General features: G+C 39.3%; 1 protein-coding gene and 1 long non-coding RNA gene across 19 annotated transcripts in view; one reads left to right on the top strand and one right to left on the bottom strand.

Moving 5' to 3' along the window:
• Positions 1 to 24,100, bottom strand: part of LOC149443234 (neurexin-2-like) — a 2,355,461-nt gene that overhangs the window by 932,606 nt on the left and 1,398,755 nt on the right. The window lies entirely within an intron of this gene.
• Positions 10,165 to 14,897, top strand: LOC149443241 (uncharacterized). Its single transcript, XR_016306685.1, has 2 exons — positions 10,165 to 10,710; positions 14,621 to 14,897. It is a non-coding gene; the product is annotated as an uncharacterized LOC149443241 (long non-coding RNA).

Genomic DNA, 24,100 nt, shown 5'->3' with positions numbered 1-24,100 from the left:
CCCGTCTGCCCTATAGCAGAAGTACTGCTACAGGGAGGCACGGGTGTGCAAAATCACATATATATATATATATATATATATATATATATGATTTAGCATTTCCAGGTTCCCTACCCGCGCCATCATTACTTGCTGGCGCCTGGTGATTGCCAAGCATCTCCAATGGGGGGAGAACTGTTTCTAAACAAAACAGCTCTCTCCCCTGTCAACTCCTGCACACTGCTTTGCACAGCCATGCAAAGCAGTGTGCTTACAGTGAAGCACAAACACAGCCACAGTGTAAAATAGCACACAGTTAACCCTTTGATTGTCCAACATGTTAACCCTTGCCTGCCCAGTGCCCTTTTTTTTTTAATTTAAATATTTATTAAATTTTTTATATTAATACAAATACCCATTAGGGGAGACAATTCACATAAAAATAGACATTTATAACATTTCTACATTTCCCCTTCTAAAAACTCTTTTCTTTCCCAACCCACCCCCACCCTTCCCGCCCCCCCCCCCCCCTCTGCAGGCTCTAACCCATTCGTGTCTCTCGAGGCTTATTGACTTTTAGGTAACGTCCTGGTTTATAGTTTTCTATATTTCTCTTTCAATCCTGCTTTTTCCCACTTTTCCCATCTCGTAAGATATACTCCCATTCTATCTTCCTGCATATGGTATGATTTTTCCATTCTACCAATCTGATTTACTCTGTTGATCCAGTCTTCCTCCTTTGGTACCTCAGTTTTCTGCCAAAACTTGGGTATCAAACCTTTCGCCGCATTTAAGTAGTACCAAACGCCTGACTCTTTGTATTTATTTACTGATGACTCCACATTATGTAGGAGGCACGTCGTTGGGTCTAACCCTATGTCAATTCCAGTTATTTCTTCGATCAATTTGACTATTATCTTCCAGAAAGCTTGGATTTTCGGACATTCCCACTAGAGATGAGCGAATTATTCAAAAATTCGATTCGGCTGATTCGCCGAATTTGAGGAAGAAATTCGATTTGATGCGAATTAATTCGCTACGAATTTAACTTATTAAAAGGGTTTCTAGGCTTCAGAGAGCCTTTAAATTAGTGCAGAACACTGTACCTTTAATTTAAATGCCCTTGGAGATGAGGAAGGATGAGAAGGAGGAGAAGGATGAGAAGAAGGAGAAGGAGAAGGATGAGAAGAAGGAGAAGGATGAGAAGAAGGAGAAGGAGAAGGATGAGAAGAAGGAGAAGGAGAAGGATGAGAAGAAGGAGAAGGATGAGAAGAAGGAGAAGGAGAAGGATGAGAAGAAGGAGAAGGATGAGAAGAAGGAGAAGGATGAGAAGAAGGAGAAGGATGAGAAGAAGGAGAAGGATGAGAATGAGAAGGATGAGAAGAAGGAGAAGGAGAAGGATGAGAAGAAGGAGAAGGAGAAGGATGAGAAGAAGGAGAAGGAGAAGGATGAGAAGAAGGAGAAGGAGAAGGATGAGAAGAAGGAGAAGGATGAGAAGAAGGAGAAGGATGAGAAGAAGAAGAAGGATGAGAAGATGGAGAAGGATGAGAAGAAGGAGAAGGATGAGAAGAAGGAGAAGGATGAGAAGAAGGAGAAGGATGAGAAGAAGGAGAAGGATGAGAAGAAGGATGAGAAGAAGGAGAAGGATGAGAAGAAGGAGAAGGATGAGAAGAAGGAGAAGGAGAAGGATGAGAAGAAGGAGAAGGATGAGAAGGAGAAGGAGAAGGATGAGAAGGAGAAGGAGAAGGATGAGAAGGAGAAGGAGAAGGATGAGAAGAAGGAGAAGGATGAGAAGAAGGAGAAGGATGAGAAGAAGGAGAAGGATGAGAAGAAGGAGAAGGATGAGAAGAAGGATGAGAAGAAGGAGAAGGAGAAGGAGAAGGATGAGAAGAAGGAGAAGGAGAAGGAGAAGGATGAGAAGAAGGAGAAGGATGAGAAGAAGGAGAAGGAAACAAATAGATACAATGTTTCAACCGCTGTATGGAGGGAATGTCACAGAACTGTCAGAAATAGCGGAGCTCTGCAGATACACTTAGCGGAGCTCTGCAGATAGATACAGCGGTTGAAACATAGGCTATGTTTCAACCGCTGTATGGAGTGAATGTCAGAGAACTGTCAGAAATAGGCTATTTCTGACAGTTCTCTGACATTCACGCCATACAGCGGTTGAAACATAGCCTATGTTTCAACTGCTGTATCTATCTGCAGAGCTCCGCTAAGTGTATCTGCAGAGCTCCGCTATTTCTGACAGTTCTGTGACATTCCCTCCATACAGCGGTTGAAACATTGTATCTATTTGTTTCCATTTATGGAAACAAATTTATTGTATCTATTTGTTTCCATTTATGGAAACAAATAGATACAATGTTTCAACCGCTGTATGGAGTGAATGTCACAGAACTGTCATAAATAGGCTATTTCTGACAGTTCTGTGACATTCACTCCATACAGCGGTTGAAACCGCTGTATGGAGTGAATGTCACAGAACTGTCAGAAATAGGCTATTTCTGACAGTTCTGTGACATTCACTCCATACAGCGGTTGAAACATTGTATCTATTTGTTTCCATAAATCTATTTGTTTCCATTTATGGAAACAAATAGATACAATGTTTCAACCGCTGTATGGAGGGAATGTCACAGAACTGTCAGAAATAGCGGAGCTCTGCAGATACACTTAGCGGAGCTCTGCAGATACACTTTTTGCCGGCTTGGAATTCTTCTTATTTTCATCCTACTTCTTCTTCATCCTCATCCTCATCCTCTTCTTCTTCTTCTGAGGATGAGGATAAAGAAGAAGAAGAAGAAGAAGTAGGATGAAAATAAGAAGAATTCCAAGCCGGCAAAAAGTGTATCTGCAGAGCTCCTCTAAGTGTATCTGCAGAATAGAGGAGCTCTGCAGATACACTTTTTGCCGGCTTGGAATTCTTCTTATTTTCATCCTACTTCTTCTTCTTCTTCTTCTTCTTCATCCTCATCCTCAGAAGAAGAAGAAGAGGATGAGGATGAAGAGGAAGAGGAAGAAGAAGAAGAAGAAGAAGTAGGATGAAAATAAAAGAATTCCAAGCCGGCAAAAAGTGTATCTGCAGAGCTCCTCTATTCTGCAGATACACTTAGAGGAGCTCTGCAGATACACTTTTTTCCGGCTTGGAATTCTTCTTATTTTCATCCTACTTCTTCTTCTTCTTCTTCTTCATCCTCATCCTCAGAAGAAGAAGAAGAGGATGAGGATGAAGAGGAAGAAGAAGAAGAAGTAGGATGAAAATAAGAAGAATTCCAAGCTGGCAAAAAGTGTATCTGCAGAGCTCCTCTATTCTGCAGATACACTTAGAGGAGCTCTGCAGATACACTTTTTTCCGGCTTGGAATTATTCTTATTTTCATCCTACTTCTTCTTCTTCTTCTTCTTCATCCTCATCCTCAGAAGAAGAAGAAGAGGATGAAGAAGAAGAAGAAGAAGTAGGATGAAAATAAGAAGAATTCCAAGCCGGCAAAAAGTGTATCTGCAGAGCTCCTCTATTCTGCAGATACACTTAGAGGAGCTCTGCAGATACACTTTTTGCCGGCTTGGAATTCTTCTTATTTTCATCCTACTTCTTCTTCTTCTTCATCCTCATCCTCATCCTCTTCTTCTTCTTCTGAGGATGAGGATGAAGAAGAAGAAGAAGAAGAAGTAGGATGAAAATAAGAATAATTCCAAACCGGCAAAAAGTGTATCTGCAGAGCTCCTCTATTTCTGACAGTTCTCTGACTTTCACATTTACAGCGGTTGAAACATTGTATCTGTTTCCGAATAAAAACATCTGTATCCTAAATGGAAACAAATAGATACAATGTTTCAACCGCTGTACATGTGAAGGAACTGTCAGAGAACTGTCAGAAATAGCGGAGCTCTCTGCAGGGACACTTTTGCCGGCTGATCGGGAAAAATCCGATTCGCGCACCCGAAGTAGGCTAATATTCGGATTCGACGCGAATCAAATTTTTCCTGAAATTCGAATCGAATTCCACTTCGCCTGGTTCGATTCGCTCATCTCTAATTCCCACCATATGTGAAACACTGTTCCTATCTCACCACATCCTCTCCAACACATTTTTGAATTTTCCCCATTCATCTTGTGCTCAACACTCGGTGTAATGTGCCATCGTGTCACACACTTATAGTTAATCTCAACCTCTTTCATACTAACGTTTTCGTGTATCAGTCTAAATATCTTTCTCTGTTTATCCTCGTCAAACACTACTTCCATATCCCTTTCCCAGTTTGTTATAAAAATTAGCTTTGTGTTTGTGTCTAATTCTGTGAGTATCCTATAGATTTCCGAAATACCGTGCTTCCCATCCCTTCGTGTTTCTAACAGCCTTTCAAACAAATTCCATTCCTGTTTTAATTTCAGGGGTTTCGGGAGATTTCCAATAAAACATTTCAGTTAATGATATTTCCATTCATCTATTCTGTTGAAGATATCTCCCTTCTTCTCTATTAATTCTTTAAGTGGTCTCAATTCCCCCTCCACCAAAACGTCTCTCAGTTGGATATCTTCCTTTCTAAACCATCTCCCTGATATCTCATCCTTTCCCGGAGGAAAGTACTCAGTATTTGTAAGAGGCATTAATATAGAATTAAATTCCCATTTCATATTTTTGTGTAAGTTGTCCCATACCCTTAAAACATTTAAAGTGTAGATACTTGTGCTTTCTTTAATTCCTCTAAACTGTGCTGGAACCCATATCATCTTACTCAATCTAATTCCACTAAGATCATTTTCAATTTTTACCCAACTTTTCCCCTTATGGTTAAATGTCCAGTCATATATTCTTGCTAAGACCACTGCTTTATAGTATCTCTTGACATCTGGCAGACCCATTCCCCCTTTCTCTTTAATCCTACTTAATGTTTCATATGATATTCTAGGTTTTTTATTCTTCCATATATATCTTGTTAACATTTTTTTTATTATCTTAAAGAAGGCCTCTGGAATTTTAATTGGTACCATTTGAAATAAATACAATATTTTAGGTATAATTACCATTTTGACTAGGTTTATACGTCCTATCCAATATGGGTTTCCTCCTTCTAATGTTTTTAATTCTTCCCTGATCTCGTTTATCAAAGAAATATAGTTTAATCTATATAGATGCTTAGATGAGACAGTGAGTTTTATTCCTAGGTATTTTATATCTTTCTCTCCATATAAAGGGGAATTCTTTTTGTAGTTTTTCTTTTTCGATCTTTGGTATATTAATATTCAGGATCTCTGTTTTCGTTGGGTTGATTTTTAGATTTGATAATTCACCGTACTCCTTCAGAATCTTCATTATATTTGGGAGTGTTATTCGGGGATTCCCCACATAGAACAACAAGTCGTCCGCAAAGGCCGCTACTTTATGTTCTATAGTTTCTATCTGAATTCCCTTTACCGCTCCACTGTTCCTTATTATTGACAACAGAGGTTCGAGTGATAACACATATAATAAAGGGGACAGTGGGCAGCCCTGTTTTGTTCCATTAGACATTCCAATGGGGTCTGATCTCTCCCCATTTACCGTAATGATTGCAGTGGGCTCCCTATATAATTTACTTATCTACTCACGCATTCTATCTCCTATCCCCAGCGCTTTTAAGTTGTCCATCATAAAGCCCCAGTCCACTCTATCAAATGCCTTCTCCGCATCAATTGACAAGAGCACCACTGGGGCTTTCCCTTTTCTACTTTTCTGAATAAGCATCAGGGTTCTCAAGCCGTTATCTCTACCCTCTCTCCCTGGTACAAAGCCCACCTGATCACCATGTATCCAATCAGACATTAGATCTTTCAACCTGTTTGCTAGGACCTTTGCGTACAGTTTGGTATCCGTGTTCAATAATGAAATTGGTCTATAGCTGGAGCACAGAGGGATCTTTTCCCTCCTTGTGAATAAGTACTACATGGGCCTGTAAAGATTCTCTCCTCACCTCCATCCCACCTCCCAAAGCGTTCATATACTCCTTCAGCTTGGGTAACAGTACTTCACTATATTTCTTATAGTACTTAACTGTGTAACCATCCGGGCCTGGGCTTTTCCCTCCCCCTGTACCTCTCAATGCTGCCTTAATTTCTTCATGGGAAATTTCCCTGTCCAACGCGTTCAGCTGTGCTTCACTTAGTTTTGGTAGTCCCGCATTTTTTAAATATATCATCCTTTTTTCATTAATTCCCTCTTGAGCGTCTTTTGGAGAGCCTTGGGGACTAATGTTATATAACTTTCTGTAATATTCCATGAACACTTTAATAATCTCTTTAGTTGAGTGGGCCAACTCCCCCTTAGGGCTTTTTATCTTCTCTATATAGTTCCTATTTTTCTTTTTATTCAAAGCTCTCATTAAGTATTTCCCTGGTCTATCTCCCCATCTATATCTCTCATTTAAGACTTTGTTATATACTCTTCTCTTCTCCTCTTCCATCAACCTCTCTAGCTCATCTTTTTTATCCATTAACTTCTGTCTTGTATCTTTTGTTATTTTCTTCTTATGGATCTGCTCCAAGTCCAGTATTTCTTTTAGAAGCCCACTGACCCTCTCTCTTCTTTCTTTTTTCTTCCTTGCTCCTGCCGCAATCAAGATTCCTCTTATAAATACCTTATGACTTTCCCAAACTGTAGCTATCGATACTTCCTCTGTTTCGTTCTCCTTAAAATATACCTTAATCTCTTTCTCAATTTTCTGAGCTATATCCTCATCCAGAAGAAGAGCCTCATTTAGCCTCCACCCTAAGCCTGCAGTCCATCTTCTTCCCCATCCCATTTTCATTACGACAGGAGCATGGTCAGAGAACGTTCTGGTCTCTATTTCAATTTTAACCAGAAGTTCTATAAGTTGATGGTCTATTAAGATGTAATCTAATCTCGAGTATGTCTCGTGTGCATTAGAGAAGAAGGTATAGTCTCTGTCTTTCATATGCATTATTCTCCAGGTGTCCACTAATTGATACTCGTAAATCACTTTTTTCAAAGCTCTCAGGGACCTACCCCCCTCTCTTTGCACAGAAGAAGTAGCGTCCTTTTGTGGGTCCATACAGAAATTTAAATCTCCTGCTACTATCAAACGCCCTTTTTTAAATTCCATTAATTTTTTCAACAGACCCTTCATATACATCTCTGGATTCTTATTGGGGCAGTATATATTGGCTAATGTGCACTCAATCCCCTGAAGTTTACCTTTCAAGAATAAAAATCTCCCCTCCGGATCGGTCCTTCTATCCTATTACGACCCCTTTTGCTCTTTTATTTGGAGAGTCTGCGTAATACCATGTTGGATAATATTTAGATTTCAATTTCACATTTGCCTCTATCAAAAAGTGTGTCTCCTGTAAAAATACCACTGATGTTGCCCTATGATGTAACTCCTTGAACAACTTAAATCTTTTCCCTGGACAACTCAACCCATTCACATTATAGGTTATGAACTGTATTTCTTCCATCCTTATTAATTCGCTCTCTCTCTCTTCCAAATTGCCTCTTCCTCTTTATCCCTACTATCATGCAGAGTGTTGACCCATAACCCAATGACCCCTCCCCTCCCTCCCCCCAACCTGACCCCCTTCTCCCCCCTCCACCCCAACCCCCATCCCCCCTCCCTGCCCCCTCCTATCTCCCTCCCCCCTTTCCCCCTACCCCTTTTTAGGCTTGTAAAGTGCCTACTAATCATTTGTGGGATCATTCCCACCCTTGATTTAAGACTTTGGGGTTGACCTCCGCCCATGGACGGCTCACCTCTCCTCCATCCTGCCCAGTGCCCTTAATACAGTGTCAGTACTTTTTATTAACACTGATCACTGTATTGGTGTCACTGGGGATGTCAGTGACACCAAATCAGTTCCCCCCAGTGTCAGAATGCCCGCCGCAGTCCCGCTATAAGTCGCTGATTGCCGCCATTACTAGTAAAAGTAAAAATAAAAAATCCCAGTATATCAATTAACTTGCACATATTGGGATTTTTTTTTAGCAAAGAGAGTGTGCATCTCTGTCCAGTGTGCACCATGACTGCTGCACATCAGCGACTTGAGAGAAATATGGAGCGCTGAGTTTGGGGGTGCTGACAGCCAGTGTCACCTGGGTGCAGAGCAAAGAGTGTGATTGGATGATATCACTGGGACTGTTGAGTTACTGCTGTGGGGATTTATTATCTGCTGCCAGAGAGACTGAGCCCTTTAACCACTTCAAGTCCGGACACTTTTGCCCCCTTCCTGTCCAGGCCAATTTTCAGCTTTCAGCGCTATCACACTTCGAATGACAATTGCACCGTGTTAGAAGCTTTCCTTAACCTAATATCTAATATCTGCTTATTAACAGTACTAACATATGTATGAATGAGTTGGATATTAATAGAATAATTAAGTTGTTATATTTCTATTTGTTCTAGATTGGGAAAAGTAAGATAAATAGACTTTTTATAGTCTATGTGAACATTATATATGTATAAGAATATATATATACAAATCTCTGGGATTTTTTCTCTAGATTCAAGCAACATGTGGTAGTTTTACACTTGTTATAAATCCTCCTGCACGTCTATGGACCCCACCCCCCTACCTTTCAGCTGCTTACACTCAGACTGATACCAAAACAGTGCACAAATGAATATTAAACTAGTGTAGCGCTAGTAAACTAAACCATAAAAAGCATATTCAAATCAATCTTTATGTGGATAGTGAAACTAAAATATATAGACCCTGTGATAGATCTCACAGTGCCCTAATCCTCTTAGTGCCCTGCACACGTGCCACTTAATTCATAAACAATATTTATAAAACATATATCGTGGTAGTGCTATTTTATATTTTACTACTATACATATATCCTGTGATAGTGCCACTTCAAAAACATGTAACATGTGATCGTGCCACTTCAATTTATACTAATCCATAGTCCAATGTTCAAATAATGAAAAATATAAAGCAATATCATTCAGGTGATGCTTATATACACATGCAGTGTGTCATTAGTGCCTTTAGGATCACCCTGGATCCTCAACAATCCTGGTTGGTAACTCTCAGGCTGTCCTATTTGGCCTCCTCCACACCTTCACCTTTATGACTTATAGGGTCCTCTAAAACGATCCTCTGCAAATTCTCACTCACATGATAGTGAGCCAAAAAAGAGATCTTCCATAGTGTAGTAATTCAAATTTAGCAAAGTTTGTATTTCTTTTTATTTCAAAAGACCCTATAAGTCATAAAGGTGAAGGTGTGGAGGAGGCCAAATAGGAGGACAGCCTGAGAGTTACCAACCAGGATTGCTGAGGATCCAGGGTGATCCTAAAGGCTTGTAGGCCCTTAGGGGTTACTGAAAGGAGGTGAGGAGGCACTGCAGCTGGAGTGGAAGAGTGTGTTACACGAGTGGCACTAATGACACACTGCATGTGTATATAAGCATCACCTGAATTATATTGCTTTATATTTTTCATTATTTGAACATTGGACTACGGATTAGTATAAATTGAAGTGGCACGATCACATGTTACATGTTTTTGAAGTGGCACTATCACAGGATATATGTTTAGTAGTAAAATATGAAATAGCACTACCACGATATATATTTTATAAATATTGTTTATGAATTAAGTGGTACATGTGTAGGGCACTAAGAGGATTAGGGCACTGTGAGATTTATCACAGGGTCTATATATTTTAGTTTCACTATCCACATAAAGATTGATTTGAATATGCTTTTTATGGTTTAGTTTACTCGCGCTACACTAGTTTAATATTCAACATGTGGTAGTAATTAGTTTAGCTGTCCTTCCCCCATTTCTGTAAGAGATAAAGTTTCACTAACAAGAGAATTGTAAGAATCTATTTCATATATGTTAGGCTTACAAGATTTATACTGTAATATGTCTTGATTACGATATTTATATATAACTTTTATACTAAGATTAATTTTAGGATATATATATATATATATATATATGTGTGTGTTATACATCTAATTTACCCTGATTGATGGAATGTCAGTGAAGCTTTGTATAGACGTTCTAAAGTTACACTCAGACTCCAAGGGGAGGAGGGGGGGAAGTAGACTGGAGGTTTTGTTCTATACATCTGTTATTAATTATCTTTGTAGAACTACAAGAAAAGTATACCCGCCCATTTTTAGGAATAGGTTGGGGCTGAAGCTCCTAAGACAGCAGAACAAAGACAGAGAAGCACACTTTTTTCTAGAAGCCTTGATGCGATACACCTCACACACACACACATATACATTTATACAATTTTATTATTAAGAACTTAACTATATTTTTTGGACATTATCTAAACATTCTGTATTATAATATTTTATTTCTAATTTTATACAACATTATTATTAAATCCTTTTTGAGTTTATGCAAGAGTTGGAAGGACTTTCTATCTGAACTTTTCTCACCAATACAAGTTATCAAGATATCGAGATATACAGTATTTTACAGTGGCGAGCTCAACCAGTTCGATTTGTTTCCGAATATCAATCGTTTTTTTACTTTTTTCTCCTTCACCTTGATGAGAGGGAAGATGGCTGCAAGGTCAGCAAAATATGAAGTCAAGCTTTCAGGAGAAGTAAAAGTCTTCAACAGATGAATCTTTTGCATAATAGAGAACCTAAAATCAGAATTGGCGAGAATCGTGCGCAATTGCAAGAAAACACTGTTCCTTGGTGATGTAATTTCCCGCCAAGAGAGAAAAGACGCGTTACGTGAAGAAAGACCTTTTTAATCAGTAAGTAATGGATTTTATTGATGAATTATCTAGAGGGAGTAAATTAGAATTCAACAATCTGTCTAAATTTGTTAAAGATGATGAACTTTGGTGGTACATGTATAATGAATGCTTACAGGCTAATATTAAGATAGAAAAATCTAGGTTTTCCTTTAAGAAATTGAGCAAACAAGTTAGAAATGTAATGAAGTTAGTTAATGTTTTTAACGCCGTGATTTTTGACGTTCCTAGGAATGCTGCTTGTGTAATGAAGTCAGAGCAAGATAACAGTATATGTGCTAATTGCCAGGCTTTGACTGAGCAAATAGATGACCTGCAAAGTGCAATTCAAAGAAAATGCTTTTGTTAAAAAATTTAAGTATCTAGATCCAGCATCTCTTATTATTGCTACTGGAAAAAATTATTTAGATCAAGCAGCCAAAGTTATAGATACAGTTAGAAGACAACTTAAACTAAACAATCAGAAGAAGGAAAATTTAATTTTTCAAAATGGAGAACAGAGAGAGACCATGTGCTTAGCCACACCCAATTATGGTGATGAACACGTCACAGGGAGGACCAGAGTTTCAGAGCAGACAGGAAATACCATTTGTTTCTATTGTAAACGATTTGGTCATTTGAAAAGAGATTGTATTCATTATCAATTAGATTTACAAAGAAAAACTTTGGAATTAGAAGATCAAAATACAATTTCTGAACAATTTGCTCCTCCATGTTCCAACAATAGTCTGTCTGAGTTGCCTTATGCCTCAAAAGTCAAAGAGATCAGTTCACTGAGTGTCAACAACAGCTTAAACAATATGGTAAACAGTGCTGTTGTCATTAATAGGAATGGTTTATTGCCATTGCCGAAATTAAAATCAGGATCAAATCGAGATTCTTCTTCCTTACCGTTGGAATATGTTGCTCCAATTTTATTGGATAAAGTGGAAGGCCATATGTACAGTGTGTATTGAATGGCAGGAACATACATTTTTTAGTAGATACAGGAGCTGAACTTAGTTTAACTAAACATAGATTACCTGTAAATACCAATTCTCCAAAATGCAATTTACTCGATTTTAGTGGAAAATGTAGTTTAGTTGCTAAGAAAGTTTCTAATGTGACTTTTGAGATTCCAGGATTTTTGAAAACTGACAGACATCTGGTATTGTCATGCTGCAGAGAACATTCTTGGTACAGATGTGATTAGTAAACTCAATTTGATAATTGATTTATGTACTTCAACTTAGAGAGATCCATCTAGGCCCAAATCAACGTTAATTGATTCTTCCATGTACAGTAATGTTGAAAGTATTTGTACAGCAACTGCTGATATGTCTTCAGATCATAAATGGCCACATACAGGAACCAATTTTGAATTGGAACAATTGGTTAGATCACATAAAGATCTTAGGAGTCAAAGCAAAAATGATGCAGGTTTGCTTAAAGATTTTAAAGTTGACATTGAAGGTAGAGACCCTAAGCCTCAACCTCAATACAAATTGCCATTAGAATCAATTAATCCAATTTCTTCCATTATAGAGGAGTTTTTACAGCAAGGAATTCAAAACAAAAGTACAATCAGTGGTGAATAATTGTATTTGGCCTATCAAAACTGATAATTCATATTCTTTATCAGTTGATTTCAGGACATTGAACAAATGCATCACAAACAACAAATCTATTGTTCCTGATTTTAACATAATGTCACATCTGGATGCCAAGGCCAAAATATTCTCTGTACTTGAAATCACCCATAGCCATTTTTCAGTACCATTAGCTAAGAGTTGTCAATATAAACTTGCTTTTAGCCTCAACAAAGAAACGTATACATTCATGAGGCTAGTCCCAGTCTTGGATGTGAGTGATGGAATTGTTCATGAGTATTTGGGAAAAATATTGTCAGGGACCATCGCGACACATGGGTCTGCACATGCGTAGGTGTCTGTCAAGACATGCAGGGAGCAGGGCACTAGGACCCAGGCGCACCCATCACCTAGGACGGCGCTGGGCAGGCACTAGGACCTAGGCTGCGCCTGTCAGGCGCAGGGCGGGCTACTTAAACCAGTCCTGCACAGACACAAGTTGCCGTATGGTCTGATCTTGTTCCTGTGATCTGTGAGTTGATTCCTGACTATTGCTGACCTTTGTTTGAACCTGACCTTGCTGATATTCTCCTGTCCTGACCCTCTGGCTCGTTTGACTACTCTTCTGGATATCCCTTCTGATCTTAACTTCTGTTACCAGACCCGGCGAGTGACCTGATTCCTCTGTGCCTGCTGTCTTGTACCACGCTGTCCGCCCGTTACTGACCCGGCCTGTCTGACCACACTATTGCTCAGCCATCCGACCCGCACGGATTAGCTGCTATTCTCCAGACCTGTCTGCCTCTTCACAACATGCTCTCCACCTGTCATTACCTCTGGTGATTCCTCTACCTCAGGTGGGTGTACTCAGGGGCCGCGACCTGGTCACTGTCTGCTCCAAGCCCATCCCCACCATCAGGGGCTCTGGTGAACAAGTGGACTGGGGCTTAGACTCCGCGCCCTGGGGAATCCTGTCCTGTGGACTGCTAGAGTACACCAGGTGGTCCATAACAAATATTATCTAAATTTTCTAGGCCAGAATGTATTGTCCAGCATGTAGGCAAGCTTCTCTTGTCTACACAAAATATAACTGAACATATCACTCTTTTGTCTGAGATATGTACCCTGTTACAAACAGCAGGATTGAAACTGAATACAGAGAAAGTTCAGTTGATAAAAAGACAGGTGGAATTCCTTCATATGCCAATTAGTCATGGACAGAGTCAGTTATTGCAAAAAAAAAGTTAGTACTATTTCTGCTTATCCAATTCCAACAAATCGCAAGGCTTTGCATCAGTTTTTGAGTGAAGTAAATCATTGTAAAGATTTTATACCCAATTTTGCAGGAAAGTCTAGATCATTATTTGATCGTTTGAGACAAAAAGATGGTGTGTTTGATCAATGGGATCAAACTGAGAAAGAAGCCTTTAAACTGTTGAAAAGGGATCTACAGAATGCTACTACATTAAGTACTGTTGAGTTTTGTAGTAAAATTCCTTTTGTATTAGAAACCAGTGTTTCCAATAATGCAATCTCGGCAACTTTGTCTCAATTAAAAGAAGGTAATCAGAAAATAATAGGTTTCTTCTCAAGAACCTTGACAAATATGGAGAAAAACTTTGATGCACATATGAAAAAATTGTTAAGTGTTTTCTTTGCAGTCAAGGTAATTGAAAACATTGTGAGATCTAGTAAGATTATATTACAGACACCCGATTCACTGAAACTCCTAGAGGAATATGGTTCAACAGAAAATTATCGTGAAAATTATCCTATATGGTACAAAACACTGTCATCCAAACACATTCAGATAGATGTAACAAAAAGACATTTTCAGGAAAACATACCAACACATGTTTGTACAGCTGTAGGTGAGAAGTTTTTACCTCATGTTTTCAGCATAAGAACTGAGAAAAGTTTTAAACCAGTTTGTATTACTGTAGAACAGTCTTACACTACAAGAAGTAAATCAACACAAAAAACAGTTACGCAGATTTCCAATTTTATAGAGATAAGAACAAAGGCATAGTCCTTTGTCATCTCTGGGTTGATACAAAATCTCTCTTTGGTTTTGAAACCAAGGTTTTGAATCATGACCAATAAAGGAGATGTAGTGTCCTGTTATATTTAAATTCACAGAACATTTGTAGAAGAATTTAGGCCATTTTAGGAAAAATAGAACACTACAAGTCAATAAGAAATGTAATAATCAAAATATGTCTTCCATGTCATGACTAGAAATGTTTGTGATTGTGATATGTAATATTAATAGATTAATGTAAGAGGATTAATCAATGTAAAATTATCAAGGCCAAAATAATGATACTGCATTTCTGTTACAGGAAATGAACTAAGAGTAACTGTTAAAAGAAGAAAACTCAAATATTTCTAAACCTTTCAGATGATAGTACATTTTCCGAGAAGGAAATTTTCTGGAAGAAGCTTTGCAACAAGATTTTCACTCATCATAGTTTTTGTTGTGTTTTTATGTTCAATAAAGTTATTTTAACTTTACAGAGTGCTAGAAGAAGAAGACAAGAATTCTCAAGGCATCTCATAGAGGAATAACTTATAAAACAATTGACTTTTGACTACTGATTAAATAATTCATTCATCAGATATATTGTTTTTTTGTGTGTACATTTTATTTTGACATGATATGTTTACCATATCAAGATGAGATCAGTTTTCACATGAACATTTGCAGTCACACACTATGTACTTTCAGAAGTGAAAGGGTTAAACCATTGTTACAACAGAGTCACTCTAATTAGTCAGAACATTTGTTGCTAATTAAGCTAGAGATAAGTTTTTCTAAGGTACATATAGAAAAACAGACAGGATTTACATTGTTATATGTATGTTTTTTAAAAAAAAAAATCTTTTGATATACATGAATGAATTGAAGTTGGGGAAAATATTTTATGTTTAAATGTTAAGGTAATTTGAAAAGATGTATGGATTATAGAACTGTGTGCTACACACATTTTGGAGGGAAAATATGAAACATTTTTTAAGTGACATACATACTTTAAAGTATTGTACTATAATGTTACAGTTATACATTTATTAAGGGGATGAATTATCTGGTGAAAAAGGAAAATAATAAGGGTAAAAATATTTTTATGTGACACATAACAAAAGGTTTATCAAATAATGTGTTTTCCCATTATAGAATCAAGTTGAAAATATGTTCAGATCAATTATCTTAAGATCAAAAACCCATGAATGGATACGAAAGTGACGAGAATGTGTATAAATGGATTAAGATAAGATATAAATGATTAATGTTTGATAAAATCCATCATTTTGAGAGGGAAATGTTAGAAGCTTTCCTTAACCTAATATCTAATATCTGCTTAATAACAGTACTAACATATGTATTGAGTTGGATCTTAATAGAATAACTGAGTTGTTATATTTCTATTTGTTCTAGATTGGGAAAAGTAAGATAAATAGACTTTTTATAGTCTATGTGAACATTATATATGTATAAGAATATATATATACAAATCTCTGGGTTTTTTTCTCTACATTCAAGCAACATGTGGTAGTAATTAGTCTAGCTGTCCTTCCCCCAATTCTGTAAGAGATAAAGTTTCACTAACAAGAGAATTGTAAGAATCTATTTCATATATGTTAGGCTTACAAGATTTATACTGTAATATTTCTTGATTACGATATTTATATATGATAACTTTTATATTAAGATTACTTTTAGTATATATATATATATATGTATATATATATATATATATATATATATATATATATATATATATATATATATATATGTGTGTGTGTGTTATACATCTAATTTACCCTGAATGATGGAATGTCAGTGAAGCTTTGTATAGACGTTCTAAAGTTACACTCAGACTCCAAGGGGAGGAGGGGGGGAAGTAGACTGGAGATTTTGTTCTATACATCTGTTATCAATTATCTTTGCAGAACTACAAGAAAAGTATACCAGGAAAATGTTGGGGCTGAAGCTCCTAAGACAGCAGAACAAAGATAGAGAAGCACACTTTTTTCTAGAAGCCTTGATGCGATACACCTCACACACATATACATATATACAATTTTATTACTAAGAACTTCACTATATTTTTTGGACATTATCTAAACATTCTGTATTCTAATATTTTATTTCTAATTTTATGCAACATTATTATTAAATAAATTTTTGAGTTTATGCAAGAGTTGGAAGGACTTTCTATCTGAACTTTTCTCACCAATACAAGTTATCAAGATATCGAGATAATACGGTATTTTACACGCGGTCATGCAAGACTGTACCCATATGAATATTTTAGCTTTTTGTGAGACAGATAAAGCTTTATTTTGGTGGTATTTATTCACCACTGGGATTTTTATATTTTTTGCTATATAAATTAAAAAGTCCAAAAATTTTGCAAATAAATAATATTTCATCATAAATCTTGGCCAAAATGTATTCAGTTATCTTTTTAGTAAAAAAAAAAAAAAACACAAATTAGTTTATAACCAAAAATTATTTTTTAATTTTTTTTACATTTTTATTTTTTATATTATTATTAATGTTTTTTTTTTCACATACTGTCACCCTAGCAGTACAGTGTCACCATGGTGACACTGTACTACTTGTGGGGGGTGATGAAGATTTTATTTTTTTTTAAACTGATTGCTTTTACACCCATAAAGGCTGTAAAAGCAATCATTTCTCCTTCTCTCTGGCTGCATTCTTGCAGCCATTGAGAAATACTGTGTGAACTGTGATTGGTCACAGCTTGTCACATGGTACAAGGCAGTTGTGAATAGCCTTGTACCATGTGACTTCTGTGAGCATTCACAGATTTTACACGTAGTAAGCAATGATGTCAGAAGTGACATCTTGCTTACTACTCTGCAAGTGATCACTGATTGGCCAATCAGTGATCACATGATCGGGACCTTGCACAGAGGTCCCGTACGACGATCGGTGTTCCACTGTGTCCGGACACAGCGGGCACCGGATCGCGCGCGCGCTCCCAGGGAGCGCACACAAGCAGAGGGCGGGGAGGCCGTTTATAAAAGGCCACCCGCCCCTGCACTGCCACCGCCTGGCCATTTATATACAACGGCTGGAAGGGAAGTGGTTAAAAACCGACTATACAGCCATCTGGTAACCATATTGCTGCTTGCAGGCTTGAGTGGGACTATTCTCACATGCACCAACTGAGTTAATCTCAGTCTAGTAGTACAGAACTCCATTCTAAGTTACGTTGGCATAGTGATTATACTGTCTAGCAGACAGTGTCTGGACCTACCTTCTATGTGTTCATTTATGCTCAAACCATCATTTATTCTAGCCTGCACTAATACATTGATTTAATTTGCCACTAAACAGTCTTGTGTCTATTTCCTGGTGCTAATTCACAGTCAAGGTAAAGGTATCTATACTCATGTTCTTCTAAGTCACTCACACAACTTTCTTAATCATTAACACAACCCGTGTAAGCAGCGCAAAGTGCTCTAGTGCTATAACTTATATAAAATAAATATTTCAAATAAATAAATATATAAATTAAAAATGTACAATTCATGAAAGTGAAATCTCCTATTAAGCCGTGAGTCCACCATACAGTTGTGAACAAGTCCTTGAAAAGCCGTGAATCTCATATTAAGCCGTGAGTCCACCATACAGTTGTGAACAAGTCCTTCTGTTCAGCTGCACCACCACGTGATTAAATGAAGATTTCACAAGTGTCAACAAAAACTCCACTCCAGTAACACCATATGCTCCAGACAGATCCACCCCCAATTCAGTGACACTCACCAGATGTCATGGCTTATCTCACATTGATAAGCAACAGCGCTTGTGGTGAATATAATTCATGATCAAGCCTCTTCCACCTTAAAAGCTGTGGCCATTGGCAGTCAAATGCTCATATAATGGTAGGAAATCCTCTATTTCAGGGGTATTGAATTACAATGAACAAAAGGTCCAGTCAGTAAAATTTCCTTCCAGCAGAGGTCCGAATCAGATGTTTAATTCTTAATGGCACCTCTGTGCATTAGCAAACACGGCGAGTTTTTGCAATTGCCTAACCGCATGGTGCCACAGTACCATGCAGCTCAGTATGGCGCCATTTAAAAAAAAGTTCATGGACTTCTTAGCGTTTCTGCATATAAGAAAGCTCACTGACCTAAATGGGCAGTATGCAATGATGTGAACCTAGCCTCTGATCCTTTGCATCACAGTCCTGTTATTACATCAGCATTCTCAGTTCCCCTGCACATCATCCCTTCCTTCACATTAAAGTCCTTAGTCTCCCTTCACATTCTTGTCCTCGGCCCCCCTTTATATCACCCCCCTACTTCAAATTGCCATTCCCAGACCCCCTTCATATCATCCCCCTTCACGTTCCTGTTCTCAACTCCTTCATAGCACCCCTCCTTCACATTGCAGTCCTCAGCCCTCCTTCACATTCTTGTCCGCACCCCCTTTATAGAACCCCCGTTCACATTGCATTCCTCAGTTTCCCTTCACAATCTTGTCTTCACTCCCCTTTATAGAACCCCTCCTTCACACTGCAGTCCCCAGCCCCCATTCACATTACTGTCCTCACCCCCTTTATAGCACCTCCATTTACATTTCTGCCCTCACCCCCTTTATAGAACCCCCCCTTCAGACTGCAGTCCCCAGCCCCCCTTCACATTCCTGTCCTCACCCCCTTTGTAGAACCCCCTCCTTTCATAACACTCACTTCACATTCCTGTCCTTACCCGCCCCTTTTATATCACCCCCGTCCCTTCACATTACAGTTTCCGGACCCCCTTCACGCTTCCCCCGTACTTCATAGGAATGACAGACCCCACTTTCCGGTCCTACCTTACGGTGCAGAGGGTGGAACGCACAGAAGGTCTAGAGCTGACATCAGAAGGGCAGCACAGTGATGGGCAGAGGGCAGGAGCTGCCCCAGTTAAATTTTTACTATGATGCAGGGCAATCCTAGAAATCAATCAGTAAACTGGGCCAGCTACAGCCCTCCATCCATTGTTGTGCTGCTTTCCTATGTCAGCTCTGCAAAGAAGACAGTACTAGTGGCAGCTAGGGGGGAAGAACCGGTTCCTAAATGGCACGACCGCTGTGGGTCCGCATCCAGACTGTGGTCTGCCATTTAGTGATGGCTGCTCTATATAGATTACTCCACCACAGAGAAGGAAACAAAGGAAAACCAATAGCGTAATACCGCTAAAAAACATTACAAACTAGTAATATACTCACAAAATAACAGTTAATGCATGACCAACATCCATATTCCCGCAAAGTGGTGTGGTGTATTGCGTTAGCAGCATCTTACCCGACCATCATCGCTGACATCGAGCGGTATGTCACTTCCGGCGGGGGATGTGAGATGGTTGGCGGTAAACAATCGTTGTGCAGCCTGATTCTGACATGTTTTGTCACCTGACTTTATCAACCCTTTGATAATTTAAAGCAACAACAATCTGATGTTGTATACACATGGGATATGGGTTGTTAAAACTATTATAAGTTGGATGATGTTATTTAATCACATTGTTAGAGAATTGTTTGCACGGTGATTTAAGGATCATAAGAACGGTGATCATGTTCTTATAAGTGCTTGCAATAACTTTCAGTCAACAAGGTGTGTCAGAGGGGATAAGGTTGTTCTTGGCATCGAGGCACAGAACAGAGAATCCAAATTATCAAGCGGCTCCTGAGGAGGTGTTGATACATTTAGGGTTTCTCATATGAGATATCTCTGTTCTACAAGCAAGTTACCAAGGCAATGAACTTGAAACAGCCAATAGAGACCCCACTGCTACAATTCAGTGGTGTGAGGAGCAAAATGACCTCAAGGGGTCACGTGTGGTGGTCGAAATTCCCGGAAATATCAGGTCGGAAGACCAAGTCCATCAAGCAGTGATAGCTTTAGCTCCTGATCACAGAGTGTTCACACAAGATCTGGGAAAGGATCAAGACACCTCTCACACCCTTGTGCTTTTACAGTGGAGAAGGGGGATCCCTGCCTTCTTCTAAGGGGCTAGTCTGCAGAGTGACTAACAATGCTGAAGCCTGCCTGTGTCAGCTGATTGTGTTAGATAACAACCTAGAAAGCTCAAGTCAGGCAACTCCAACAGAAGAAGCTGCCCTTCCAGCACCTGTAGCCATGATAGGGTCTGAATTCCTTGCTGCTTTGGAAGAGTTTCTGGTGAAGTGCCAGAAGAAAATAACCCAACATTCATCAGGTCTGGGTGCAAAAACAGATCCTTTTCATGGAAACAGCCAGGACAGTTTCAAGAAATGGCTGGAGCAAGCCATGCAAGCCCTGAATGAATGGGACAATCCCGAGGCCCAGAAAAAAACAGAGGATCACTGAGTGCTTAAAGGGGACTGCCTCAGAAGCTACTGCCTACCTGAAACTCAGCAAACAAGACTGCCGCATATGACTACTTAAGTATCCCATAACGTGTTTTGGTGAACAGAAAAGGCCTCCAACCTCATGTACCAGTTTAAACGTGCCTACCAAAGTGAGGGGGAGGAGCTGTCAAATTATATGAGGCATCTTGACAAGATAATGCATCAGGTGTTGCTAAAGAAAGGTATAGACTCCAGCTTGAAGTTCAGGTGCAGCAGGTTTTAAGGGGGGTGCAGCCCCTAGATCCTATCATTGATCCAGTTAAAAACTTTAGGAGATGGTGGAATCCAGAAGTACTGAACTACCCAGGAATGTGTGAGCAAAGGAAGCCATGCTGGAGACCAAGAAAGGCCCAAAAAGAGAACCTGTTGCTGAGATCATAGTAGCTGGTACAGCCACTGGCAACCCAGAGATGGAGCTCTTGAAAACCCAGATGACCTAGCCAATGTTAATGATGATTCTACTAGCAGCCAAAGTTACAAAGTTACAATTTTGCCTAGCAAAAGTGTTCTAGGGTCCAATCAGTCTTCAACTTTTACTGCTGTTCCTGATGGTAAGTCAAGTGATTTGTTTCAACTATGGAGGAGTGGGCCACTAAATACAAGAATGCACAAGCCCAAGAAAGTCTGAGAATCAGTTCCAGAAGTGAACCAGGTGCCCACTTACTACAACAGCCAGCTCCAAATCTAAAGACATAAGGAAGCAACATTGGAGGTCCAAAGCCTCACAGAAGCCCCCCTGCTGTTCCTGATCAAACACCCAACTCACTCTCCTTGACCACAGGCATATGAAAAGACCATGCACACCATTCTCCCAGAACTTCAACAAAGCTGTTGACACCCCAGAGCCAGGTCAAGAAGAAAGAATAGATACAGACGACTGATCAAATTCAAGCAAGTTTCCTGACAGGTTAGTAGGACTTGCTCCCATTGTACTAGTCCAAGTAGAAAGCATCTATACAAAGGCCCTTTTGGATACAGGAGCACAGGTGACTCTGTTTTACCAGTACTCCAACACCTACCCTTACAGGAATTGGAAGAACTAGAGATTTGAGGCTTTGGAACTCAGAATTTCCCATATGATGGTATCTGCCGATCAAGTCGACCTTTAACTCCTCTATGGCTGGTCAATTAGAGACATTCAATACATTAGTCATTGTGTGCCCCTGCCCATCTGGAGCCCACAAGAGTTCCCTTCTTTTCGCCATATGTGACATCCTAACCAATAGTGTACACTGCCAGTGTATTAGTGCCTGGCTCAAGAACAGAAATCCTGAGCAGAAAAAGTGGAGAAGTTGTAGTGATTAGACAGAGATGAGAATATGCTGCAGCCAGCAGAAGTGGCATGTCTTCAAGGTTCAATCAAGCTCAACTGAGGTCAACCAGGATCCTTTGTTGTCCTTGAAGCTGATTCTCGGGGAAAAGACACAGGGCTGGAGATTGCATCTGAATTAATGGCAACTAGGGCTATCACAGGAAGATTCCAGTTGATGTTCACAACATCAATGAAGCTGAGGGCCCAAATGCTAATAGGACAAATAATAGGAAGTGAATCTAGCTACCCCAGTCTTGCCTCCTGATTTGGTGGGGGGAGCAGTTTATAAGATTACTGTTGAGAGGTTATACAGACCACTCTTACCCGAGTGCAAAGAAAGAGCCAAAACCCAGATTATGAGATGGTCAGAAATGTTCTCAAAGAGTGATTTTGATTTGGGGTGTGCAAAGAGTCCCCAGCACAGGATTTGCGCTCAGGAAGACAAGCTATTCAGAGAAAGAGCCCGACAGATTCCACTCGGTGGAGCAAGTGGCACAGTTGAAGAGGTTGAGTATCATTCAAGAGTCCTGGAGCCCTTTTGCCTCCCCCATTGTGGTGGTGAGGAAGAAGAATGGTCCCCTGAGAATGTGTATTGCCTACCACACACTCAACAGAAGAACCATCCCCAACCAGTATACCACCCTCAGATAGAAGATGCCCTACAATGTCTGTGGGGGGGAGGGGTGCTAAACCTGAAGAGTGGGTACTACCAGATCTCCATGCAAGTGGAGAAGATGGCCTTCATCTGTCCACTAGTGTTCTTCAAATTTGACAGAATTTGAGGACCACCAGAGTGATTCATAAGGCTCATTGGCCCTGTGGGGCCTGGGCAGTAAGGTGAGGGGGCACTCCAGCTACTGAGGATTGGCATGATATCAACACGGACACAAAGATATCACTTGCATGAAGTGTGAATGTGTGGCATTAACGTGGACATTTTGTGGCATTCTTTATACTAAAAGCAGTGGACTACTGCATCACTGTGTTTGAAGTTTGTGTTGTGGCACAGTTCACTGAGTATAATTTGTATTACATCCCTTTCAGGGACACATCCACTCTCTGCACTCGTTTATGATCCCTCAGATGAGGATCGAGAAGGGATAGTGTGTTAATAACATATCTATTGTGTGTTAGTAGCCCAGTACTTAGGGGCTTATGCTTTGCTAGACTTACCTAGTCTGTGTTTTATTCATGTACTTATGTTCTGCACTCTATTAATTATACTTGTTTATCTAGAGTTGCATACAGCGCTGCACTATTTGTATATATTCAGTATAATGCAATAATTTGCTGTTTCCCATTTTTCTCACAGAGCTAAGCAGGAAATCCATCATATGAGATGAAGTCTTGAGTATGACAATACAGAGTAGTTACTCTCCTTCAATGCAGTGCACAATGCATTAGGCTGTATGGATCAAGTTGTGCAATTTATATAAACATTTCATTTCTTAATATCATTTGAATTATTACTGCACATAATTATGTTCAGTCTGAATAAAAAAAAAGAGGCGAACGTTTCACAATAAACGAGAAATAATTATTTTTGAATTTGCAAGGCACCCAACATATGCTGCATAAAAGGGCATATGCAGTGGATCCTTAAAAAAAGTTTAACTACTTTTAACCTTAAAATGACACTAAACTCACTACATGCATGCGCCAACATCCCACTGCATGTAGAAACATAGCCACCCTCTCTTGCTCGCTCCGGAGATGGAATAGGGAATAGATAGTATGGACTATGGGATTTGTAGTGTGCAGAGAGACCTTAACTCCTGTTTCACATGACAGGCACAGAGCAGCAGGGCACAAAACTTTGAAGCATATGCATTGATTGGGGCTGTTCTGAACTATTACTAACAAATGTTATACAAATTAACTGTATACTGCACAAAATGATACTTGGTCCCGAGTCCTCTAAAAGAGGGTGGTGCTAGGAGGTGGGTAGGAGGTGGAGACAAGTGTGACCTAGGAGAGGGGGTGAGTTCCTACACCTGATCTCTGGTCTTTAGTCAGGTAAATGTGAAATAATTACATTGAAATATGAAATTTGTTTTTTTTATAGTCAGCCAGCAGGCAGAACTCCTGTTTTTTTTTTCA

This window comes from Staurois parvus, unplaced genomic scaffold (genome assembly GCF_062004578.1).
Source record: "Staurois parvus isolate SC_StPar_1 unplaced genomic scaffold, SC_StPar_1.0 ptg000866l, whole genome shotgun sequence".
In the NCBI taxonomy this organism is placed as follows: domain Eukaryota; kingdom Metazoa; phylum Chordata; class Amphibia; order Anura; family Ranidae; genus Staurois; species Staurois parvus.
The sequence above is the reverse complement of the archived record's forward strand: the minus strand, read 5'-3'. Positions and strand labels throughout refer to the sequence as shown.